Source organism: Triticum aestivum, chromosome 3B, assembly GCF_018294505.1.
Source record: "Triticum aestivum cultivar Chinese Spring chromosome 3B, IWGSC CS RefSeq v2.1, whole genome shotgun sequence".
NCBI classification, from domain to species: Eukaryota; Viridiplantae; Streptophyta; class Magnoliopsida; order Poales; family Poaceae; genus Triticum; species Triticum aestivum.
The window spans coordinates 627,291,739-627,297,668 of record NC_057801.1 but is presented as its reverse complement, the minus strand read 5'-3'; the positions used below and the strand labels follow the sequence as shown (position 1 = coordinate 627,297,668).

General features: G+C 50.1%; 1 long non-coding RNA gene across 1 annotated transcript; it reads right to left on the bottom strand.

Moving 5' to 3' along the window:
* Window positions 1-643: 643 nt before the first annotated feature.
* LOC123065901 (uncharacterized) lies at window positions 644-3,416 on the bottom strand. Its single transcript, XR_006431168.1, has 6 exons — window positions 3,282-3,416; window positions 3,131-3,196; window positions 2,490-2,804; window positions 2,248-2,308; window positions 1,789-2,166; window positions 644-1,703 (listed from the first exon to the last, which is right to left on the bottom strand). It is a non-coding gene; the product is annotated as an uncharacterized lncRNA (long non-coding RNA).
* Between the last annotated feature and the right edge of the window lie 2,514 nt (window positions 3,417-5,930).

The window sequence follows — 5,930 nt, the reverse complement described above, 5'->3', positions numbered from 1 at the left end:
ATGTTGCTGGTTCGCTGGAGATGTTGATTGACGTGTGTGAGCTGCGTACAGACTGAGATTTGTTTTGGACAAAAAAAAGAAAAGAGTGCGACACGGACAGAGTCATGTTGAAGATGGAGCTGGAGTCTGGAGGACTTCACTCGGTGCTGATTGAGGGGCTACGGCGTAAGTGCACAGAGAGTCGAAGCCTATTCAGCGGGGACGGGAAAAAGCGAGTGACATGCAGTTCGGACCGGAGCCCAGTGGTCTGATGGAAGCGTGAAACTCGTCATCGGTCGGTGATGATCGATGGTACTCTGCAGTGGGGGTTGAGTGTGTGGGTTCGTGACCCTTGAGACTCGATCGGGACAGCGGAGGCTCGACGCAGTAATAGCGGCGAGGCGTGCGGTACGCACGGGGCATGGAGACGGGCCAGGGCTCTGGTGGTCATACATGTGGTGAGACAAGTGCGAATTTGACTCGAGATGACTACAAGCAATGGTGAAATTCCTTCAAGTTTCAGACAGGCGGTCAAGGAAGGAGCGGTGATGTTGAGTTCAGGTAACTCTTATATGTGACACCCAATATGTGAGTTGTTCATTTTTCACGCAGGTCAGTGATCAGTGTGTGATTGCGTTGGACGGATACTCTGGAAGTTGGGAGCCCAAACTAGAGTAACAAGGAACTTAATTTTGCTCGAATGTTGGCTCTGGTCAAGAAAAGAAGGGACTACAAGTTGCAGGTGGAGTCACATGGAGTCTTTGGAGTAGCAGCGGTGCTCATGGGATAAACTCAAGTCCAATGTACATGGAAGTTTGACGCATTCACAAATCTAGGGTGGTGGAGTATATTCGCCAAGGTGGAGTTTGTTAGAGTTGTGTCGAATATAGTGTACAAGGTAGGTTACAGTTGGACTTGTAGTTGTATCGTGTTTACATAGGATATGGAGTCGTGTCCTAGTAGGACACTTGTATCCTAGGCCTCTCTTATATAGCGGGGGTAGACACACGATGTAACCTATGCCAACATAATAGCACCGGAACGCAGGGGAAGCTGGCGGCATGTGCCGGTGTCCAGGGCGACCGGGTGCGGTATTGTGACGGTGTCACGGGGAGGAGCGCCGTAGTCAAGCCCCGGGGATGTAGCCATATCGGTGAACCTCGTTAACAAATCTCGGTGTCGTGCTCATGTGATTGCTTGGTCCTCGGATGATCGACGGTATGCCTCGGATTTATTCTAACAAGTGTTAGTCTTCTTCTCAGCTAACCCCCTGATTGTCTTCTCAAGGCCACAAACTCTACCCGAACAAGGCGCAGGAGCCTGTCCAACAAGCACCCTGCATCACATAGCTTTTGTCTGCAGTTAAGCACAATCACAAAATATGGGTGTCTTATCAGAGAGCATGAATTCCTGACTGCAATACTTCAAACTCAAGAAAATATTTCATATTTACTTAATGAATTTAACGAAAGTGCAGGACAATGAAATCACCTCCGTGTCCAACCAGGAGCTTGCGGGTCGTCCTTGCTCGTGGACTGTTCAGAGTCCGGGGGCGATAAGCTGCTCGTATCGCACAGCGTGTTCAGGTTCAGTTGGAGAGGCGCGAACACATCCACGGCTCCTCCCACTCTGCACTTGCCGTCCGCTTCAACCAGATCTAGTGTCGGCTGGGTTGCCAACTTGCCACTCAGAACACACTGCCGTACATGGTTGGGACAGCGAACCTGTTCACCGGGATTGGGGCGACCCTTCTAAGGAAACGGCAGATGCTCAATATTCGAATCTAGTAGGGATGCTCGCAAACCATACCTGTCGACTGGATCCAGTCCCGCCATCCGTCGCCAAGGCCGCCATTGTTCGATAAGCATCAAAACAAGGGGATACAGAAACGAAACAGAACCAGCCAACCCGTGAGATGTCGTATTAAATGGGCCCACCACTTGTCGGACTGACGCCGTGATTCGTGGACTGCACACCTCGTTCGGTACGACCTGTACCGCCAGTACATCATGCAGTCCTGCTACGGTATGTCTGTCTTTTCTGCGTCAATGCAAACCTGTATTTCCACCCGTCATAATTGCTAGCTGCCACGAGACCTCGTTTCATTCGTCCTCATAACAGGAGCAGGCGAGCTCGTCCGCCACATCACCGTTCTCATCAGACACATGCTACTCTCCCAAGCACGATCTGGTTCACATGAATTAGATACAAATTATTTAAATAAACAAATGGGAAACACATGCTACTCTCCCAAGCAAAACCAGAAACCTGACTCAAATGACCGGAGGCCAAGTTCACATATGCTCCAGCCATGATCCCCCCCAATTTTCTGCAACCAAAATGGAAGTGCATGATTAATTTAGCAGTAGGTACAAGCACACATTTAACAAGGGACAATCCTAACTTGGGTTTTAGAGGCAAGAAAAAGTCAAAAATTGAACATGTGCGCATGGCTAATTTAGTAGCAGGTACAACGTACAACCACATACTTAACAGGGGACAATCCTAACCTAGGTTTCAGAGGGAAATGGTTGAAGAACAAACACGTCGGCCTTCCTCCTTGTTCGATTCATCACTCCCCAACTTAAAAAAAACAGATTGACATAGTTCAGTAATAAGAATAGTAGCACATTGTTTCATAAGATTTTATATGACAGAAATTTAGACGGGCTAAACTAAAAAAAAGCTAGAGCTGTGTAGGCATGGAAGAAGAAGAAACCGAGTGGAGTAGGATACCACCAGGAGCTTGGGCGTTTGGGGCGAGAGGCTACCCGCTCACCAGATATGAGCAGGTACTCCAGATCTTTGTCTGACATAGTTGTTTGCTGCGTATTCAAGAAGAAACTTATTAATATGTTTGTATTGCACGTCTTCTCCTAGAGAATAGCTGCACAAATGCAATTCTGAAGTCCGAAGTAACTAAGGTCTGAATCATCAACACCTACCAAGGTTCTGAATTTCTGTAGGCAATACTTCCAGTTTGGATTAGAACCGTCAGTTTTAGTACTTTAGTAGTTAGTTTTATATATCTAAATATGCAGGAATGTAGCCGTCAGTTTTAGTACTTTAGAGAGTATGAGCTTCTGTAATTCATGGTGAAAATTCATCTCTATGGTGACACAGTGTGCATCAATTCAACTGATTTAGTTACCTTGTCCATATTGGGCACAAAGTCTTGCAGCCTCCTTAGCCTCTTGCTATTGCTTGCTCTTCTTTCCTAAACAACATAAGCAAGAAAAATATTCAGTACAAACATGTGGCACCAAGACAAACACCAAAAATATTGCAGGAAACTAACTAACCCTCTCAGCGATGCTTCGTGGGTGAGTGGCGCAGCCATGCTTGGTGTGGACTGTGCAGGCGATGAAGTCCTGCTGCAGCTGCAGATAGTCGTCCATGCCGGGCATGTCCAAATACGTGGTCAACATGCCAAACTGAATTTGATCCAAGGTGTTAGTAGAAGTGTAGCATTAAACAATTGACGGGCAGCAGAGTGCGGATGGATGTGAAGTGTATACATGTGAAGCTTATCCTACTTGGGATTAGATTTTGCTGAGGCTGGTGACCATGCCGCCATCGGTGTCGATGAGCACCTTGGCCTTCTTGCTTCCGGGTGTGGAGAACATGATAATGGAGTTGGTGTCGTCCGAGGAGCTGATGGAGAAGCTCCTGGAGAGGTCGTTGGAGCCGTTGTCGACCGTGATGCTCTCATCAACGTCGGCCGACGGCATCAGCGCGGGCATGGCCATCCCCATCTCCGTGTGCCATAATGTCCTGCTGCCTCGAGTAGCTCCACACCTGCATATACTTTGTAGTCACATAAGCCATACCATGAAAGGACATGAGTGGCACCTGACTTATTTAGAAAGCTAACAGTATTGGGGGATCAAAGAAATAACAGAGAGTAATATACTTTGTAGTCACATAAGCCATACCATGAAAGGACATGAGTAGCACCTGACTTTGTTGAATTGGAAGAAATCATGTTAAAGTAAGGATTCCCTTTAAACCAGCAACCTCTCTTCACTTGATTAGAAGAGAGTAAATTCCTTTCCCCTCAAATCTGACGTCTTAAACTTGACATCCTTACTGCCATAAAATTTATCCTCTAAATCCCCATCCCACCAGACAAGCTGCGCGCGCGCACACACACACACACAATTAAAATCTCTTTATCCTCATTGGGGTCATAATCAAACATTGTAAATACATATAAACAAAAAGAATATGCAAACCTAAAAAACTGTGCAGGAAAATTCAGAGAACTATAGGGAGAAACACGAACCTGGGATGGTGCTCGACCAGGATGGGCTCTTGCACCGTCACATGAGTAGTACCTGACTTTCTCGTTCCCCAATGTTGTCCTCCTGCTGTGACCGCGGGGACGGTGCCTATGTGTGTGCTAAAGAAGGTTACGACCCTATGGTGGCCATCTCGTCAGGGTCATTCTCCTTCTCCCATATCTGCCTGCTTGCTCCCTTCCCGCTCCACCAAGCGGACAAACTCAAGCCTATGAGGAACAGGAAAAACGATGAATAGATTGATCTAACTGGCAGCAAACGAACTGATTTTCTTGGTGGTGAGGGCTCACGGATTGGGGAGGATAAAAGCACCTGCTTCATGGTGTCTCCCAGGCAACGCAGCGCTCACGACAGCCCGCGCTCTAGCTCGCCTCCTTGTCGAGCCCGTCGCTGCCGCTGGTCTCCCCCGCGCCACCTCCTCTTCCTCTTTTCTGGTCTCCCCCGTGCCACCTCCTCTTCCTTTTTTCTTCAGTGGCGGCGCAGGCCTCCGTGGCTTCTTGGTGGTGAGGGCTCACGATTGGGGAGGAGAAGAGGAGCCCGTGGCTTCTTGGTGGTGAGGGCTCACAGATTGGGGAGGAGAAGAGGAGGCGGCAGATTGGGGAGGAGGGGAGGAGGTGGGGATTGGGAGAAGAGGAGGCATGGGATTGGGGATGAGAGGAGGCTGCCGATAGGCTAGGGTTTTCACCGTGCTAGGGATCTGCGGGCTCGGGGGGAGGAAGCGAACCAGGGTGAAAGGGAGAGGAGAGGAAGCTGGACGCGGCGCTCGGGGCCTTATCCTTTCGCTCGTCGCTGCAGCAACACGCCCACTGCTCATAGATGAATAAAAGGAGACGTGGCTGGTGCTGCTAGTTGGGCGCACTAGTTCATCTTTTATATGTTCAATTGCAGCTACCTGTCGTGTGGCAGGCAGAGACACACTCCCTCATTTGATTTGACTCGGTAATAAGCACTCAGTAGCATCTTAGCTTAGCAAAACCGGCGCATGCATAAGTATGTGTGACCAATCTCCACCTTACCACTAGCTAGGTCACGTAGTCACATCTCACACTCACCCACGCCCATGCACGCGTGCCATGCTACCTTAACACTCCATTTGTCCCCGTATTTCACTTAGGACATTCTCAACGCCGACCCGTAAACCTCCCGTAACTGTCTAGACCGGACTGTTCGGACCGTGGAAGCCATCCAACATGGCCCTATACCGGTCCGCAGAGCGGTCCAGACGCGATTTCTCCCGCAAATTGGAGACAAAAGTGGGAAAGGTTTGCGGGAGTCTGGACCGATCACAAGCCTGTTTCTGACCACCCTGTCCCATCAAAAACCCCTCACCCCTCCGGCGCATTTTCGGTCAGCGTCGCTCCAGAGCGTCAGCGCCCGCATTCATGCCCGCTCAGAGCGGACGCGACCGCTCACTGGCGCCGGCATTGAAGTGGCGCGCCGGTCGAGAGAGCGCCGCCGGCGCCGCTTCCGGGTGCAAGCGACTGCCACGCGTTCAAACGACACGACGACCACCCGCCCGTCCGTCTTCTTCCTCCGCGGCACCCTCACCGGTGCATTGCACCCTGACCGTCGGCGAGGCTCGTGCCCATTATATGGAAATGGTGCGAGAGGAGCAGTTCCGGGAGGCGCATGCCGACACCAACTACATCC